We start from the raw sequence: 19,508 nt of genomic DNA on the forward strand, positions 1-19,508 counted from the left end.
AGAATCTGACTTCAACCTATCTTTTCATTCTTATATTGAATCATTTCTTACCCTATACCTTATGCTCTAGTCAGTTTGAATTACATGTTGTTCCTTCCTCATATTTGCCCCTTTCATATACTTTTAATCATGCAGTTTCTTAAACTTGAAATGCCTTCCCTCCCCTCTATCTATCTAATTTTAACCATCTTTTAAGACCCAGCTCAGATTCTACTTCCCCCATAATGCTTTCTCAGATTTCCTTTATTTGGGAAAGATATCTCCATTCCCTTAACCTGCATACCATTGTGCCTCTCTAGTTGCTCTCATCTCTTCTGCCTGGCCCTCTAATTATTTGTGTGTTGATCTATATTAGACTAAGTATCACAGGGGCACAGACCCTACTTAAGTCTTGCATCCTGTCAGTCTCAAAACAGGACCCCATACAAGGTGTATAAATGAATGGATAGATGGATGCATGGATGGATGCATAGAACGATGCCCACTTTCCTTACTTCTTAACAGAATATTACTACTGAGTAGGTTGGATGCTGCTGAAACTGATTGCTTGGTAGCACATAGCACTCATTAATGAGTTTGCCATAGCTAGTTAAAGGATGGGATCTTGTTAAGTGTCTCTTCCTTTCATGTGCAAATTTCTGTCAACTTAGATCCAATATGGCATTGGACTTTCCCAAGAGATAGCCAAAGTAGCTTCTGATGCCAAAAAAAAAGTAATCCCCATCAGCTCCAAATGCTTTCTTTATTTATTGAGGATCAGGACCAATGACTCAGGGCTGTATTCTAGATCACAAACTATCCAGATTGAAAATAAAAAGCGGATATGATTGTCTCTTCTTCAGGAGACCTGCTAAGAATGTTGCACCATGGCGCCCCTATATGGATTGTCTATGATGGGACTCTGTGCTCTCAGGTTTGCCCATGATAACCCTGGGAGAAGGGAAGTATATGACAATTGCCATCAAGTCTTTGAAAGTCTGTCAAAAGGAAGAAGGACAGGTTTACTCTTTTTGGTTTCAGAGGGCAAAATTGACAATGAATGCAATTTGGAAAGAAGTAAATTTAGGATTGAAATAAGGGGGGGGATTCTTTATATCTGGAGATAGTAAAATGGTAGAATAATACAACTGACCTTTTCCTTAGGTAGTGGTTTTCCCTCTGACTGGAGGATTAAAAAAAAAAAGCCCGGATGACCAATCATCATCAATGTTGTAGACGGAACTTTGGTTAAGTCTTGACTAGTTGGACTAGATCAGAGATGTAAACACCTGGCCAGAAGACTGCATGCCACTCCCAACAGTCCTGATTTGCCCAAAACAGATTTAAATATAATTGGGAAAGATTTTTAAAATAATAAAAACATTTAAAAAATAGATAATATAACATTTTAAAACTTAAGTCAGTAGGTTTCCCATAGGGATTCTTATGTACAGATTATTGTCCCTCATCTATTTGAGTCTGAGCAGTGGGCTAGATAACCTCTGTGGTCCCTTCCAATTGTAAGATGATTTGACTCTGTGAAGTTGAGGAAATAACCATTCATGTCCTACTTGATGACTTTTGCCTGATAGCTTGGAACACCAAGCTCAAGGCTTTTAGAATTATATTTCACAATGACCTAGCAGACAAGCTTTTTCATTACCTATTGTCATTGAAATTATAATATCTTGTGCTTGTGTGCCAGAGATGGACTGTGTCTCTCTTACCTGTGTATTTCCCCAGTGATCTACTTCTCTAAAATGGTTCAAATATATTTGCAAAAGAAAGTAGTTTTTCTACCTGTTTTGAACGAACAGGTGTGATTCTGAACTCCCTTGGAATTCTAAAGAAAAAAATAGCAATTGTAAGAGAAAAAATACCCACATTTAGAGGGTTAGGAAAAAAAGCATGTATCCCTTAGCAACAGGAGAGCATGGTACCCTTTTGTTAGGTTATTTTCATTTTGCAAAATTGGTTGTTGGTGCTTTTGTTTTCTTCTCAGGGTTTTCTTGTGATAAGAGCAAATGATTGCAGACATGCATGTATTTGATTAACTATAAAAGTGTGGTTGACGAAGTGATGGTGTCTTATTATAGCCATAGATACCATCAAAATATATAGATAACATTAAGAACCATCCCATTGGCAGGTCTTTTGAAAATGGGCATATTATATTTTGACGTAAAACTTTAAGCCTAGTATCTATTGTATTCTTCTGTTCATCTCCACATTGTATATCTCAACATAGCAATTTTGATATACTGTGCACAATGTAAGCTGCACTAAGTTATAAGTCCTTATTATTTCTCTAAAGGTGATGAGAATTATAATAGTATATGTATATGTGTTTAAATGTAAACATAGCACTTTGAAGGATATATGTAGCATTTTAAGATTTATACATATATACTTTACATAGATAGCATTGTAAGATATGCATATGTATATATATATATGCATAATATTTTAGGATTTAAAGTGTTCCTTTTTTAACTGAAGCAAAATTGTGAGGAAGTGAGTGTGAATATTTTTCATTTCAGTGTTACTGATTAGGAAACTGAGATTCAGAGGGGTTAAGTGATTGGTACATGGTTACATAGCTCTAGCTGAGTTTTGAATTCAGGTATTCTGACTCTCAATGTGATACTCAATCAACCATACCATATTGCTTCTCTGTGTCAGCTTACACAGTGTCCTAGGTCATTTTGGTTCCTCCTTATCAAATGGGCACTCTCCAAAATGGAAACTAGGAACACACTTTAATGCGAATAATTCAGTCAATGTTTAGACTGAATGAAAGTGTACAGCTTTAATTAGTTGTTCAATTAATTAATCATTGTTTACTTAATGTTGCCATAGACTACATGGGAAAAAGCTACTAGCCACCGGGTCATAAACCTAGTTCATGTGTACATAATCTCTGTATTCACTCTGCTCTCAGTTTCAGGGCACTCTTGAGTCTACCTCAGCCTCTCCCCTTACCTGCACTGATTCATTTTCTAAGGAGACTCAAATTTTTACCCACTGAAATTATTCTCCCTCCAAACGCCTCTCCTGCTCATACCAAGACCACATTCCCACTATAAAAGCTGACAATGCTTTCTTGCTGGTACATTCACTGCACTCGGGGTAGCCTGTAATACCAACACTCCATATGCACCAGGACTGAGGCTTCTTTCTCATGCCCTTATGGATCCCTTGTGGATTTTCAATCATTTGTTTTCCTTGAAGGTTCACATAAAATGGTGTTCCCACCACAGACAGGAAATGCTCCTGTGAAGAGGGCACCTGCTTCTTCCTTCCCCTCTAGCTCTGCCCCTAGTCAAAGCAGGAATGCTCAAGACTCTGGGGAGTCAGGTGGGCATTAGATATCAGAATTTCTTTAAGAGAGGAGATGACTGCATAAATCAGGGGGAACTATGCGGCTAAATGCATCGATTTTATAGATCCATAGCCAGGGTAGGAGGTGGAAGAGAGACGAACAACAACTAATTTTGCAGAATGGCAATGACCTGATAAAAGGGTGCAAAGCTCCCCTGTTGCTAAGGGAGACACATATTCAGTAGAACGTGAGTTCCATGAGAGCTCAGATTGTCTTGGTTTTCTCTTTATAGTCCCAGGGTCTGGCACAGCACTTTGCACATACAAAGTGAATGAACCACATGAAAAAGCATTTATTAAGTGCTTACTGTGTAAAATCACTGTGCTGAGCTCTGAGGATACAACATGAGTCAGTATCAAGACAATCCCTACTTTCAAAAAATTCCAATTCCAATAGGGGAGAGAATGAGCATAGGAGGATTCAGTTACAGGACAGATGGAAAGACCTGGTATTCTGGATGACAAGTGTAGAGGGAAGAAAAGGCTGATGATGGACAGATATATCTTCTTTAATATTATTTCCATTGATAAAGACCATATCCATGTTTCCCATATTGAACTATTTGACAGTGCTATATTGTTGGTGATAACTTTTTTTATTGTTTGGTCATCGATAGCTGTGACTATTGAGGAGATTAGGATTATAGCACTCCCCATTTATTGCTTAATAAAGGCTCATTAAATGAATGAATGAATGAATGATGTTCTGATTAGTGAAGGGAATGGATGATTGCAATGCAGGATTTGCAAAAGATCTAAGAGTATATGGCATTTTTTATGAATATCACCTAAGGATACATGCAAGAATTACATACCCACACACATTCCCTTTAATCAAAGAATTAGCAACTTACAGGCAGATTAGATGTCCATTTTTGGTCTAGGATCTCCCAACTTTCTAAAAGACTTGGGGTCCCTGTTTTATGGCTTCTATAGATTGGCTTCTAGGAGATCCCAGAGAATATAGAGAAGAAGATAAACTAGTTAAAATAAATTCTGAGTTTGTAGACATTGGCTAGTGATCAGGCACCTGAAAGGAGAGAAACTTGGGGCTGGAACAGTGAGAGGATCAGGGAGCTCATTTATAAACATTATGGCTAGAATGCTGTGAGAAATGAAAAGTAGCTTGGTGGTTGGTATGACTAATCTGCAGTCTTATATAAGGTTTTTCCTCATCACTTTCCCCTAATTAGAATATAAGCTTCTTGAAGTCAGGAACTGTTTTGCTTTTGGCTTTGCACCCCTAACACCTAGCACAGTGCCTTCCCCTTAGTAGAAACTAAATAAATACTTACTGAATGAAATTGAATATTGAATCACTAGGACTCTACTCTCCCCTGAAATGAAATTGTATTTAATTTGCATATGTGTGAGTATATTTTTTTGGGGGTAGAGAGGTATAAAAGTAGAGGATAATGTAGGGAGATCCTGGGAGAAACTGAGAAATGCTTAGAGCCAGTTATGCTAACTGAATTGTGGAATGGCATGTCCCTGTCTTTTTCCTATGTTGTGTGCAGTTTGTACCTTAAGAATCATTTTAGGGGTTCTACTGCACTAATTGCTATTGGGGAGGAGAAGCTCAGGATAAGTAGAAAAGAAAGTGCTTTTATTACAGAAGCTTAGTTCTCAGAGGAAAATTTTCCTTTTTTATCCCTAGAGAAAATAAAAAAATTCATTGTCCATGGATGGGTCTGGTGATCTTCTGGGAGGTTCTTTGGATGCCAGTTTTGTCACAGACTCAACTAAATTTGATCCAGTCTGAACCAATCTAAGAACTAATTATGTTGACCCTAGGTCTAACACTTTACCACTATACAACCCTGCTCAAGTACCATCTCCTATATAAGCCTTTTCTCACTTGCTTCCCCCCAATTAGAATGTAAGCTTCTTGAGGTCAGAGATTGTTTTGTTTTTGTATCACTAGCACCTAGCACAGTGCCTTCCCCTTAGTAGGAGCTTAATAAATACTTATTGACTTTAATTGACTGCTGATTCATTAGTGCTTTACTATCTCCGAAAATGAAATTGCATTTTGTTTTTATTTGTCTATATACATGTAGTTCCCATCCTATTAGACTATAAGTTCCTTGAGGACAAGGATTGTATGATTTTTGTCTTTGGGTCTCTAAGGTGCAATCACTAAGTGCCTGATGTATATGCAGTTTCTATTTTACAAATTCTTGTTCTTGTTTCTGAGGAGTGTTCTGGCCTTAGATTGAATTTAAGTAGTTTTGCAGGAAGAATCAGTAAGAGTTCATCCCCTTAAGAAAGCAAAAGTAATAGCTGTAATTGCTTGTGCATAATGACTGGATCTCACCTCATATCCCCATTGCCATGAAAAAGATAAGAAAAGGTTAAAGGCATATATGTTCAGAGAAGGAACATCTGTAATCTTTACCTCTGTTTCTTGTGCTCTGTAATTCAATTTTTTTCATTGTGATGCTAGCTCTGTGTATATGTGCTCATGCCAAAAGCAGTTGCCCAAAGTCATTGCGCTTCTCCTTCCCCTGCCAGTCCTGCAATCTTGCTGCTGTATCATTTTGTTCTCGGGTTTCTCTCCTTCATGTCCATTGAGTTCTATAGCCAAAATTATTCTGAAAATGAGGGTGGCATTTTGTCATATCCTAGAAGCTTAGAGTGCTGGAGCTGAAAATGATCTTTCTTTTAGCTTTTTGCAAGTTTTTCCCTTTCCCCTCATAAATGCAGATAATGGTTGTTGGGGGGAAATTGGGAGTGGGGTTCAGGGCTAGAGGTTAAAGGGGAGCATGCATAAAACTGGGGTTCTCCAGGGGCCCGATATGGGGGACAGCACTTGGAGGTAAACAACATGCGTCCTCCTCAAGGTGACTGCACAATACTTTATGTTGCATGCTAGAACCTGGCCACTATCTTCCTGGCACTGACATTCCCCTCTTTTTCTGTCTCCTATAAGGGTGCAGGGACCCACTGAGGGACTGGTTCCACTTCCCTGGTTTGATTACAACCAGAGTTGGACTCTCCTTTGAGCCACGGTTCCCTCATATTCATTTGCCCCAGGTGCCAAAATCCCTAGTCTCTTCTCAACGTCTAACCTTGTCAGTATGCAGATCATCTCCATTTATGGTAAGCAAAGACATGATTGAAAGTGATCTCTATCCACAGGTATTTTTTTTGGCATTTCTCTTTCCAAAGCTTTTCCATTTTTGCCACTGGAGGTTTGAAAAAGAAGCAATGAAAATAAAGGAAAATTTGCATCGCTTGCTCCAGGATTGTTTATCTTTCCAGTTTGTATTCCTCTAACACCCAACCTAGCCTCACAGCTTCACTCTTCTCTCTGGTCTCTAGCCTTATTTCTTTTCATGCCTTGACCCTAGGGAGTTTTCTGCCTTTCAGAGACTCTGGCTCACCCTCATCCCAAGCGAGCCTTGGCTTCTTGAATGAATACATTTTGAAATGTAAAACCGTCGAGCACAGAGAAGCTACAGCTGGTGCTGGGCAGGAAATGAGATTCAAGTTGTCATGAGTTATAACCATGAGAGAGCCCCCAGAGCAATGGAAAAACGAACCCATCAAGAGTCCATCATAATTCCTCCCTACAATATGTGCCTCTGGTGAGATGAGAGATGGAGTGTATCATGCTGCCCTGGCCACTTTGTTATCACACTGCTGCAGGAGAATTGGAAGGGATCTGAAGGAGATAAAATGATTTTTTTTTTCTCCTTTTATACTATTTTTAAAAGGAAAGAAACAGAATTGAATATATCTAATAGGCAGGGCCAGTAGGTACCTCCACCAGTTTGGGCCTCTGGAAGAACTTTCCTGGGTCTGGATATAGGAGGTTGTTTAGTCATGTCTAACTCTTTGTGACCCTCAAGGATCATACTGTCCATGGGGTTTCCTTGGCAAATATATTGGAGTGGTTTGCCATTTCCTTCTCCAATAGATTAAGGCAAACAGAGGTTAAGTAGTTTTCTAAGATCATGAACTACTGCCTTTCTTACTCTAGACCCAGCACTCTATCCCCTGAGCCCTATAACTGCCCTAAAGGGATCAGGAAGAGTTGAGTTCAAATCTGGCTTCAGATATTTACTTGGCATGTGACCCTGGTCAAGTCACTTAACCTCTGTTTGCCCCAGTTTCCTCATTTGTAAAATGGGGATGATAGCACTTACCTCCCAGAGTTGTTGTTAAGACAAAATGAGATAATTGTATGGCACTTAGCACAGTTCCTGGCACATAGTAATTTCTATATAAACGTTACTTATTATTATTATAATTACCATGAGCAAGTAACTTAAACTCTCAGTGCCCCAGGCACTTTCTTTTTTTTTTTTTTTTAAAGCAATTGGGGTTAAGTAACTTGCTCAAGGTTATTTCTGGGTGTGGTGCTGAGTATCTGAGCCCGGATTTGATCCAGGTCATCCCAACACTGGAGCCGGTGCTCTTACTCGCTGAGCCACCTGGCCACCCCTAAAATTGTTCACCCCAGATGGTACCCCAGGCACTTTCTGTAAGAAAGAGTTGCCTAGTAGAAACTGATCTGAATCTGAATTGATGGAGGGAGTTTCTCTACTGGGAGTTAACTGTGCCAATAAAATCACAAAGACAGTTAACTAATAATACTAGTGAGAGAGAAGAAAATGGAAGCTGAATATTTGTGGGCAAGTCCTTGAGAATACAATACTGAACTTTTCTTTTATGCCCCCTTCATGCCTTTTCACTGGCTGTCAGTCATACCTGGAAAGCTCCCCCTCCTCATCTCTGCCTCCTGATTTCCCTGGCTTCCTTTAAGATCTAGATTAAATGATTAAATCCTACCTTCCACAAGAGCCTTTCTCAGTTCCCCCAGAATTCCCCCTTCTACTGTCCCTCCACCATGCCAGTGCCTTCTATATGAATTATTTCCAATTTATAAGAATTGTTTCTACGTTTTCTCTTCCATTAGAATGGGAGCTCCTTGTGGAGATGGATTGTTTTTACCTCTCTTCTCCCATATTCAGTGCTTGGCACAGTGATTTACAAACAGTAAGAGCTCTGTAAATGCTTACCTGTTGATTAACTAAATGTTTATTGACTTGTCATCTCCCACAGCAAACCTATCCTGACCCCTCTCCCCCAAGTTACCAGTACCCTTTCCTTAAAAATAATTTTGCATGTTTTACATTTTGTTTTCTGTGTACATGTTGCTTATCCCACTTACTAAAAGAATGTATGCTTCTTGAGGGCAGAGATAGGTTTGTTTTTATCTTCATATACATAGTGTCTAATATAGTATTTGGAACGGAACAGGCACTTGTTGAATGAGTGAAGTCTTGTCTCCACTTCTATACCCTCAAGCTTTCACCTTCATTTTATTAATAGAATCATTCCTTATTGTGGTTATATAATAAATGCAATATTCAATGTCATATTTTACCTTAAACTTCTTGGTGATTCTGTTAATCATGAACCATTTTAGATCACTCATTTAATACTGTAAATTCTGCTAATTATAGCTCTCTTACCAGTGACTATGCAGACATTTCTTTGCCCTTTCCTCTCTGCCCAAATGCAGTGGTAATGAATTCTGTAACTTCTTTTTCATTTTCCTTTCCCCAACTGATTAGGTAAAGAGGCCATTCTCTGCCTCATTTCTTACCTAGACTTAATCACTGAATGGGTGTTGCCTCAATCAAACTGAGACCCGCTAAAACATTTAGCTTAAATGGCCAAGGTCTCTCACTGCACCCAGGGCCATGTCTAGTTGTCCTGATCTACATTTTGCCTCTAGACACAGATGAGTCCAGAGGAGAAAGTGAGGCTGGTGACGTTGTCCAGTCCTCCCTCTCTTAAATCCAATTCACTTGCATGTCATGACATAACCTTCCTGATGTCATGGTCTTCTTAGAGAGGAAAGGACAAACAACAAAAACCTCAACTGGAGTGTGGCCTTGAAACCTACCAGCTCCCTCTGTCTTTTTTATCCTTCTTTGGTTTCTTCAGGATTTAGTTCATCCTTCTTCCTTTACTGGCTAGATAATTCCATTGTTCTTCTCCCTTACCATCTAGGGTATCCTGGCTAGGAAATGAACTTGGGCCAATGCAGTTATACTTTCTATATCACTTGGGACTCACAATATAGTGTCCTGTTTGAATCTGGAGATTTTCTACTTCCCCTTATGGAAACCCTGTCCTCCCAATTTCTATCCTTCCTCCCATCTTCAGAGTTCTTAGTTTCCTCATGCTGTCCATCATGGCAGTACACTCAGGGCCAGCCTCCCCGGGTGGGTTCCTCACACTCATCAATATCTCCACCCATCTAGTGCCCTAGTTTCTGTCAGCTGTGGTGCTTAAAGGTACACTCATTCACATTAATGTTCTGATGACTTAGAATAGATTAATATGTTATCCTCCTGGGTTTATTTGCACTTGAAAAGAGGACACTGGAAAAAAGAATATTGATTCTATTGAAGATTGTTTTGTGTAATTCTTTTTTTCTATGTTTTTCTGGAGTGCTTTTTATTCCTGGGGAGCCATCCTTTAATTGCAGTGAGACAAATGTCCTAACCTTAGAGAACAAATCTTTAGTGGAATTTTAGACATCATATTAAATACTTCTGGGGAAAACTTGGCAGAAGTGGGGTGATTTGGGGAGGAGGCAGAAGGATTTTATAAGGTAGTGTTCATGACCCATCAATTAAACCATGTCACCTACACACAGTGCTGGTCCTTATAGTGTCTTCCTATTTTTGCATGTGAAACTAGCTTCTTAGATTTATAGATTTATATCAAATACTCACTAAGCTATGACCTGGCCTTGGCTGAATGTACTTCAATAGTCATTAACTTTTTCCATATCAGATATTGCTGATTGGATTCAGTTGAGAAAGTAGGACTAACAGATATTTTGAGGCTGTGGGGGGTACCTTTTCTTAGCATCTTGCTAGGTCCTCATGTGTGTAGGAAGTGGTACCAATTATGAATTTTTAGGCTTAAAAAATAATATATATATAATATACAAGTGTGGGTTGGAGAAATGAGGTGACAGGAGCTAAGTCCTGACACTTGGGAAATGATATCTGGAGAGAAAAAAAGAGTAGCAAAGATTAAGGACTTGCTTTGATTCTGTCTGGTATGATGGATGAACAGTAGGAAGCAAGAATGGCCACTTGAGCCCAAATCCCTACAACAACAACAATAGCAACAACAAGTATGGCTTTAAAGTTTGCAAGGATTTTTACTTATATTATTTCATTTGAACCTCATAATTCCCTTAAGGTAGGTGCTTTATTAGATACAGGGCAGCTAGGTGGAGCACCAGCCCTGGAGTCTGGAGGATCTGAGTTCAAATCCAATCTTAGATACTTGCTAACTGTGTGACTTTGAACAAGTCACTTAACCCCAATCATTAGACCCATTTTATAGATGAAAAAGGTTAAAGGACTTGCCCAGGTTGGGTATGAACTCAGGTCTTCCTGACTACAATGCCAGCATTGCATACACTGAACCAACTGGATTATTATCAAGAATCCCTTCTCTCCCACCCTACCAAAAATAAAGAAAAAAAACAGAAATAGAAAAAAAGGAAAAGAATTTGTGGTGATTCCTAAAGCTGAATGATTGCTCACTTCTCCTTCTCTCCCTTCTGTAATGTTAATGAAATAGGAAGATCTCCCCTGCCCATTAATAAAACTAACACATTGAGAATGAGTCACATGAAGTCTGGATCACATGGAGTCTATGATTAAATGGAGCTTGTGATCACATAGAGCTGGGGTCACATGGAGCCTGGGTCACTTGGAAACTGTGATCACCTGGAACCTGGGTCACATGGAGCTCTGTGGGGGAGGATCTTGCTAAAGGAGAAGAGAGAGGGAGAGCAAAGAGAAGAGAGTAAGGAAGAGATGAGAAAGAAGCAAGCTGTGAGTGTGTGAAGATAGGAATTTGTCTAGGGGTACTTGTCTGTGGGGAGACCTGACAGAAAGAAGGTTTAAGATGTCAGTTCTTCCTGGATTAGTGATGAGTACCCTGTCAAATTGTAAAGAAATATTTTGGTTTTGCCTTTGAAGAAAAGAGTTTGTTATATTTTGCAAATGCCCCCAAAATATGCATGCATATTCATAGTGACTGCTATGGCTATCCCATAGCACCTTCCCACCCCAGGAAGTACCTGGGTCTATTCATACCCCTGACTAAAACCAATACTTCTTGTTTAGAACACTACCACATAGCAGCAAATCCTGGTCACACCTAATTTAGTTTACTTGGACTGGTCTATCTTATACTTCATTATTTAAAAAGAAAAATTATTATTAACAATTTTAATTTGTAAAACAATAAAGACATTCTTTAGTTTAAAGCACCTAAGAGATAAAATTTCTTCAGAGATACATGTTGAGGTCCTATGAATGAAGCATAAAAAATACCAAATGATAATTGGAGTACTAAATATATTAAAGGAATTGTAGGAAAACTCTAGTATGGTTTGTAAAAATACTAGTTAAAGGGAAAGAACAATTAGGGAAATTATAAAATAAAGTCCTAAGACTTCTTCTCCTCATTCGTTTTTTGGGCCTCTTTTTCCATTTGAGTTAGTCTATTTTTTAAGGTGTTATTTTCTTCAGTCAATTGTTGACTCACTTTTCATGACTTTCCTGCATCATTCTCATTTCTCTTCCTGATTTTTCCTCCACTTCTCTTACTTTATTTTCAAAATCCTTCTTGAGCTTCTCCATGGTCTGTAAGCAGTTCATATTTTTCTTGGAGGCTTTTGATGTAGGAGTTCTGACTTTGTTGTCTTCCTCCCACTCCATGCCTTGACCTTTTTTGTCTCCAAAAAAGGATTCTATTGTCTCTTTGTGCTTCCTGTGTTTGCTCATCTTGCCAGCCAATTGCTTGACCCTTGAGCTCCAGAATGAAATATTCCAGAATAAATAGAGCTTTGTCCTAAATCGGAGTTTTCGCAGTTGCTGGGGCTATTAGGAGGGCACTCTCTCTACAGCCCCCACAAGCTCTGGCTCACTGGTCATACACCCCAAGACCACCACCCAAGACCGTGATCCAGATCCAAGTAGGTTAAGGCAAGAGTGAATACCCTCTGAATGGTTGCTTGGTCCCCCTACAATCTGCAGGCCAGGAGCTCCTGAGGCATCCACGCAGTGCAGCCACCCTATCTCTGCTTCTTCTAGCTCTGGGGGCAGCAGCCGGGCTGTGCTCTTTAGTCCCCCCTACCCCCTCCCCCATTCCAACAAAGTTCCACACAGACCTTTTACTTTGTCTTTGGCATTTATGCATTGAGAATTCTGTAAGCCACCACAGCTGCTGGTTATTCACTCCCCTGAAGTCTACTCTGGCCATTGCTGGTTGGGGCCTCCCTGGGGCTGGAACCGCACAGCTCCTGTGGGACTGCACTTGGCTCCCAGTGAGCTGTGATAGACTTTTCCTGTCAGCCTCCCAACTGTCTTCAGTGGGAGATTTGTTTCTCTCTGTCACATTGTGGGTTAGGTAGCTTTAAAATTTGTTTAGAGTCATTTTTTTTTTTACCGGTATTGGAATTATTTGAAGCTGGAGCCCATGCCAAATTTGTGCTTCTACTCCGCCATCTTGGTTCCACCCCTCCTAGTATTTGTTCACACACACACACACACACAAACACATGTAAATGTGCGTGTGTGTGTGTGTATATGTATATATGTGTATATATGTGTATATATGTATATATGTATATATATATATATATGTATACACACACACATAGAAATAAGAGGTAGCATGTGGATATGGAAATGGCCTCAGTGACAGGAAGATCTGTGTTAAAATATCACTTCTGGTGTGTATCAGCTAAGTGACTTTGGTCAAGTGATTTAACTATTCAATATTCCAGACAGCTCTCTAAGACTACAAGTTGTAGAGCAGCTGTAGATCCACATTGGGAGAGGCAATTTTCTCACTGGGAATTCTATATGAAGTCACTAATCTGGAACAATTACCTTTCACACAAGTACACACACACACAATTTTAAGATTGGGCATGTGATTCCATTTAAAAAATGCACATTATGAAAATCTCAAAAAAATTAAGATGAAAAAAATAAAGAAAAAAATAAAAATAAAAATGCATCTACTAATTAAAAGTTGATTAACAGAAATAATAAAAATATAGCAACAACATATAAGGATGGGGGAAAAGAAATCCAAGATGAAAACTATTTTTTTTTTGTTTTTCCTTTTTGGAGGGCAATTTTGGAGGGTTAAGTAACTTGACCAATGTCACATGGCTAGTTTTTTTTTTTTTTTTGTTTTGTTTTGTTTTGTTTTGTTTTCGGTTAAGTGTCTGAGTCCAGATCCAAACTCAGGTCCTCTTGACTCCGGGGTCAGTGCTTTACTTACTGCTCCACCTAGCTGCTCCAAGATGAAAATTATCAATCTATAATAAAACGGGGTTAAAACTCATGGAAGTTTAAGAACTCATAGTTTAAGAACAGAAATATAAGTTGTATTGTTTCCTAGTTTTAATTGTTGAAGTGGAGATGATTAAGATGAACTTTTTACCTCTAGACAACTTTAAAATGAATCCAATAAAATTCACTTATCATTAAAATAACTGTGTATTGTCCTAATTCACCCACTGAGATTAAAAGAATTAAAAAATAGGTCCAGAAACTCAGTACTTCATTCTATTGTTTATAAAATAACACTTTTAATACAATAAAAGGTATAGATATATTAAAATTGAGGTTGACCTAAATCTGAAGTGTCAAACTCAAGTCACATAGACCATAAATTCCTAATTCCCACTTGAAACATATTGAAATGTAATTGGAAAATGTTTAACAAAATAAAAATACAATAAAACAGATAATGTTAATTTGTGGTTTTCTAGTAAATATGCAACACACAGATATCCAGTTCTACTTGAATTTGATAAGTTCTATCATGCAACTGTAAGTTCAATAAAAGCAGGAATGGGGGGGGGTGGAGTCAAGATGGTAGAGTAGAAGCAAGACCTCCCTGCTGCTCTGGCTTCCACCTTCCCCAATCCATGTAAAAAGGGGACTCTAAACAAACTCTGGAGCTGCAGAACCCACAAAATGACACAGAGAAGCTAACCTCCCACTGAGAACAGCCCAGCAGGCCTGCAGGAATCAGCCAGGCTCCCCAGGGCGGGCCTGAACAGGCGACGACCTGAGGGATTCCAGATCAGCAGCAGCTGTGGCCATTTCCAGATTTATCAACACATATATTTGAAGGACAAAGTGAGAGGGCAGTGCAGTCTGGACTAAGGGAGCCAGTAAGTGGGATTGAGTGGCTTTTGCCCCTGGGGTGAGAAGCCGCTGAGACGCTGGCCAGCGTTATGTGGCAGCTTCAGCTCCTGGCCTGCGGAGTGTAGGGGGACCAAGCAACCAGTCTGAGGGGTAATTGATCTTGCTTTAACCTTCTTGGACTTGGATTGCATTCTAGGGTGGAGGTCCTGTGGTGTATGTCCAGCTTGCCAGAGCGTGTGGAGACCTCAGAGAGGGCACCCATCTAATAGCTCCGGGAGTTGAGAAAACCCTGGTGTTTGGGATGAAAGCTCCCCTGTCTGGTGGCAGAGTCCTAATGTGGCAAAAGTCCCAGGGGTCAAGTGACTGAGGGGCAATATGACCAGGCAAAGGAAACAAAGCAGAAAGAAGATTCCAACATTACACTCCTATTTTGGAAACAAAAAGGAGCAAAGCATGCAACATGAGGAAGACAGTGAAGTCAGAACTCCTGCACCAAAAGCTTCAAGGGAAAATACAAGCTTGTTACAGGCCATAGAGGACCTTAAGAAGCAGATAAGAGAAGTGGAGTGTAATGGGAATGTAAATTTTTAAGATCTTCCCTGCCCCTAGGCTAAAGTGCACCTGGAGCCTGGAGTGGGAAGCTTGATTTTCAGTAGATACTTTTTGATTGGCCAGTGGGTCCAGAAGGTTGTTACATTCTCTAAGCCAGGAGAAGGCTATACAAACCCTGATTTGAGGCTTTGTTTTGGGGGCTCATTTTGAGAAGTGTTCTGTGATTTGATCAGATTAGACTCTGGGAAGCCATTGTTGAGAGCCCCCAAACCCCGGCTTTGAAAAACCCAGATGTTGATTTGGTATGGATGTAATGGTTAGACAGTTTGGAAATCTATCTATTTGATCTGTTTCTCTGTCTTGATAATTATGCCTGTATACTCTGAAGTTCAGGGTGCTGACCTTTTCCCCCTGAACTAGGTAAACAATACATATTTGACTGATTAAAGTAAGCTTGTTAACCCATTTTGAGTTGCTTTCCTTTAACAAAGCAGATCTAAGAACCTGTGTTGGCAGCCACCCTGGGGATGCTGGGGTGCTTGCTGCTAGATGGAGGAAAAATTGGGAACAGAAATGAGAACAATGCAAGAGAATTAAGAAATGAGAGTCAACAGCCTGACTGAGGAAAATCACACCTTAAAAAATAGACTAACTCAAAGGGCAAAAGAGGCTCAAAAAGGCAATGAGGAAAAGAATGCCTTAAAAAGCTGAATTTGCCAGATGGAAAATGAATATCAAAAGCTCACTGAGGAGAATCATTACTTCAGAATTAGGTTGGAGAAAATGGAAGCTAATGACATTTTGAGAAATCAAGATGCTGTTAAACAGATCCAAACAAATGAAAGAATAGAAGGCAATGTGAAATATCTCATGGGAAAAACCACTGACCTGGAAAATAGATCCCGGAGAGATAATTTAAAAATTATTGGACTACCTTGTAAGCGTTATGGGATTTAAAGATCTTCCATGCCCCATTGGACTTGCTAACGTAGTAGGAAGGAGTGGGGCAAGAGAAAGCGGAAGCTAAGATAGAGTTCCTGCAGTGGCTGGAAGTGACTGGCAGCAATGGCGGCAGCAACAGCAGCAGCAGAGGCAGCAGCCATGGTAGGGCTAGCAGCTGAGGTGGAGGTGGAGGCACGAACCCCTTTTTGAGCCAGCCATAATTTCTGCTAAGGACTCTTGCTGAGGACTGCCAGGGGCCGGAGCTGCTAGGAGCACACTTCCTGGATGCTGGGTAGTTGCTGTGAGTAGGGAGAGGAGGACCTTTGCCTGAGGTAGCCTGTTCTGTCTTAAAGGCTTGAGAATATGAGTGCTTTCTACTTTATCTACCTGTGCCAATTTCACAGCTACTCTGATGGCTTGACTTTCTGGTTTGGGGACTCTGTCTTTTGGTATTTTAATAAATGTTCTCTCTTTATCCCCCATATAGAAAGCCTGATATATTTTGTGATTGATAACTACATCAGCATATCTGTAATTGCCGTAGGCATTGTGAATATTGCATTGCTGAAACATACCTGAAAGCCATGATCAAAGAAAGAACCTAGAAATCATCCTTCAGAAATTCTCAAGGAAAACTACCCTGATGTTTTAGAACCAGCGGGCAAAATAGAGGTTGAAAGAATCTACTGATCACCTCCTGAAAAAGATCCCCAAAAGAAATATTATAGCCAGGAATATTATAGCCAGGTTCCAGAATTCCCAGATTAAGGAGAGAATATTAAAAGCAACCAGGAAGACACAATTTGAATATTGTGGAAACACAATGAGGATAACCCAGGATCTGGCAGCTTCCACACTGAGGGATCAAAGGGCTTGGAATATTATATTCCAGAGTGCAAAGGATCTGGGCTTAAAACCAAGAGTCGCCTACCCAGCAAAACTGAGTATCGTGTTTCAGGGGAAAATATGGTCATTCAGTGGAATAGAGGACTTTCAAGCACTCTTGCTGGAAAACCAGAGTTGAATAGAAAATTTGACATTCAGATACAAGAAGCAAGAGAAGCATGAGAAGGTAAACAGGGAAAAGCAATCATAAGGAAGTTATCAAAGTTGAACTATTAATATTCCTACATGGAAAAGCAATAATTGTAATTTATGAAACTTTTCTCAGTAGTTGAAGGGAATATATGTATATATATATATATATATGTCTACATATGAGGGTATATGGGCATATGAATACATATCTGAATGTGTGTATATATGTTTACAGATGTACATAGATAGAGGGCACAGGACCAATTTAACAGGAAGGGATGATACTTAAAAGGTGAGATTAAGAGGTGAGAGAGGAATATAATGAGAGGAGATGGGGAGAGAGAGAATGGGGTACACTATCTCATATAGAAGAGGCAAGGGAAAATGGTTACAATGGAGGGGAAGAATAGGAAGGCAAAAGGGAATGGGTCAACCTTATTCCCATTGAATTTTGCTTTAGGAGGGAATGAAATACACACTAAATAGGGTATCTCACCCTCCAGGAGAGTAGGGGGGGGATGGGGATGAGAGGGGGGATGATGGAAGGGAGGGCAGACTGTATGGGGAGGGAAGTTGCAAGCACCCACTTTTGAAAAGGGACGGGATCAAAGTAGAGAATAGAACAGGTGGGAGGTGGCATAGGAGGGAGGGAAATATAGTCAGTCTTTTACACTATATCTAATATGTTATTATTTTTCATTAGGCACACATGTACAACCTATACTGGACTGCTTATCTTCCCAGTAATGGTGGGTGCCAAGGGAGGAAGGGAATACATCTGGAATTCATAGTTTTAAAATCAAATATTCAAATATATATACTATTATTAGTACTATTTTACATGTAATTGGGAAATAAGATATATAGGCACTGGAGCATAGAGGTCCACTGGAAAAGTCGGAAAGGGTATGGGAGTAAATATGGGACAGAGCAGATTGGAGGAGGGGGTATCCTGTGGGACTGCTATTTTGGGGCAGCGGATAGCGGAAAAAAGGGGAGAAAATTTGTAACTCAAAATCTGGCGGAAATGAATGATGCAAATCAGAAGTTAATAAAGCATGTGGAAAAAAAAGTAAAAGCAGAAATAGCAGCAATCACTGTATTTGATAAAGTGGATTTCTAAGTAGAAAACACTGAGCAAAACACAAGAGCATTACAATATGGTGAATGAAAATGGAATAATAAATATGTATCAATTATCAACTCGACAATTCAATTCATAAAAGAAAGCTAAGTTATGTAAGCAGAATAAAGCAAAACTGAATAGTAAAAGACTTCATTTCTTCATTATCAGATTATAACAAATCAAATAAAAAGATTAACAATAAAATCATTGGGGTAGCTGGGTGGCACAGTGAATAGACTACCAGCCCTGGAGTCAGGAGGACCTGAGTTCAAATCTGGCCTTAGATGCTTGACACATGTACTAGCTGTGTGACCTTGGGCAAGTCACTTGACCCCAATTGCCTTCCAAAACCCCCCAAAAATCATAGATCTGAACTGCTTATTTGTTTCATAATTAATATATATGTGGTGAACTAAATTGAAGAAGCAGAGAACACACAATCTATTTAAAAACACATATATGAATGTTCACTTACATTAATTCTCTGTGAATAGGTTATAGATATGAACTTATATCAATTAAAAAAGGCAGAAATTATACATAGTTTATATTTTAAGACCACAATGCATATTTTATAGGTTCAAATTCACTAAATGGAGTTGCAGAGTAAAGTATTGATACATAGTATTAAGTTTATGGTATTTTTAAACTATGAATTCAGCTGCTTTGAAAAAGTAGGCCACTTTCATTAGCGGCCAATGTTTTTTTTTTTTTTTTTGATGATTTTGCACACTCTGTTTTTATGCAATTTTTCCTCTTTTTCCAGAGTGATTGTCCCACAGGACCCAGATTTAATGGTAGTAAGACACATCAACACTTCTTAGATGGTTGCAATATTTGACTTTCAGCCTGGTGCTTGAGGTGCATGACCCAAGTCATGATGATATTTTACCATAACATAGGCAGCCATAGGCTGAGGAGTCTATGAAATTCTTTTTTCCCCTCTTTTTCCTTTTTCCCCAAATCAGCTTTCTCAGGTATATGTGAAAATATTATCATTCCATATATGAGTGAAGATTAACAAATTCCTATGTACTTCTAGGATCAGTCTTTCTAAAGCAATACACTCACATTTCAAAACGAATGCCATCTACCAATAAGTTTCTCTTACTTAAGATATAGCTACTTTGTCAAAGGCAAAAAGAAAGTTCAAAGGATGAAACAAAGAGACCATCTCTTCATGTTTTTCTGTTTCCCATTACACTATGGAAGGGAAGAAGAAAGGAAGGAAGGAAGGAAGGAAGGAAGGAAGGAAGGAAGGAAGGAAG

This window comes from Petaurus breviceps, unplaced genomic scaffold, assembly GCF_028583685.1.
Source record: "Petaurus breviceps papuanus isolate PSGF00001 unplaced genomic scaffold, PetGlider_PUasm1.0 229, whole genome shotgun sequence".
NCBI classification, from domain to species: domain Eukaryota; kingdom Metazoa; phylum Chordata; class Mammalia; order Diprotodontia; family Petauridae; genus Petaurus; species Petaurus breviceps.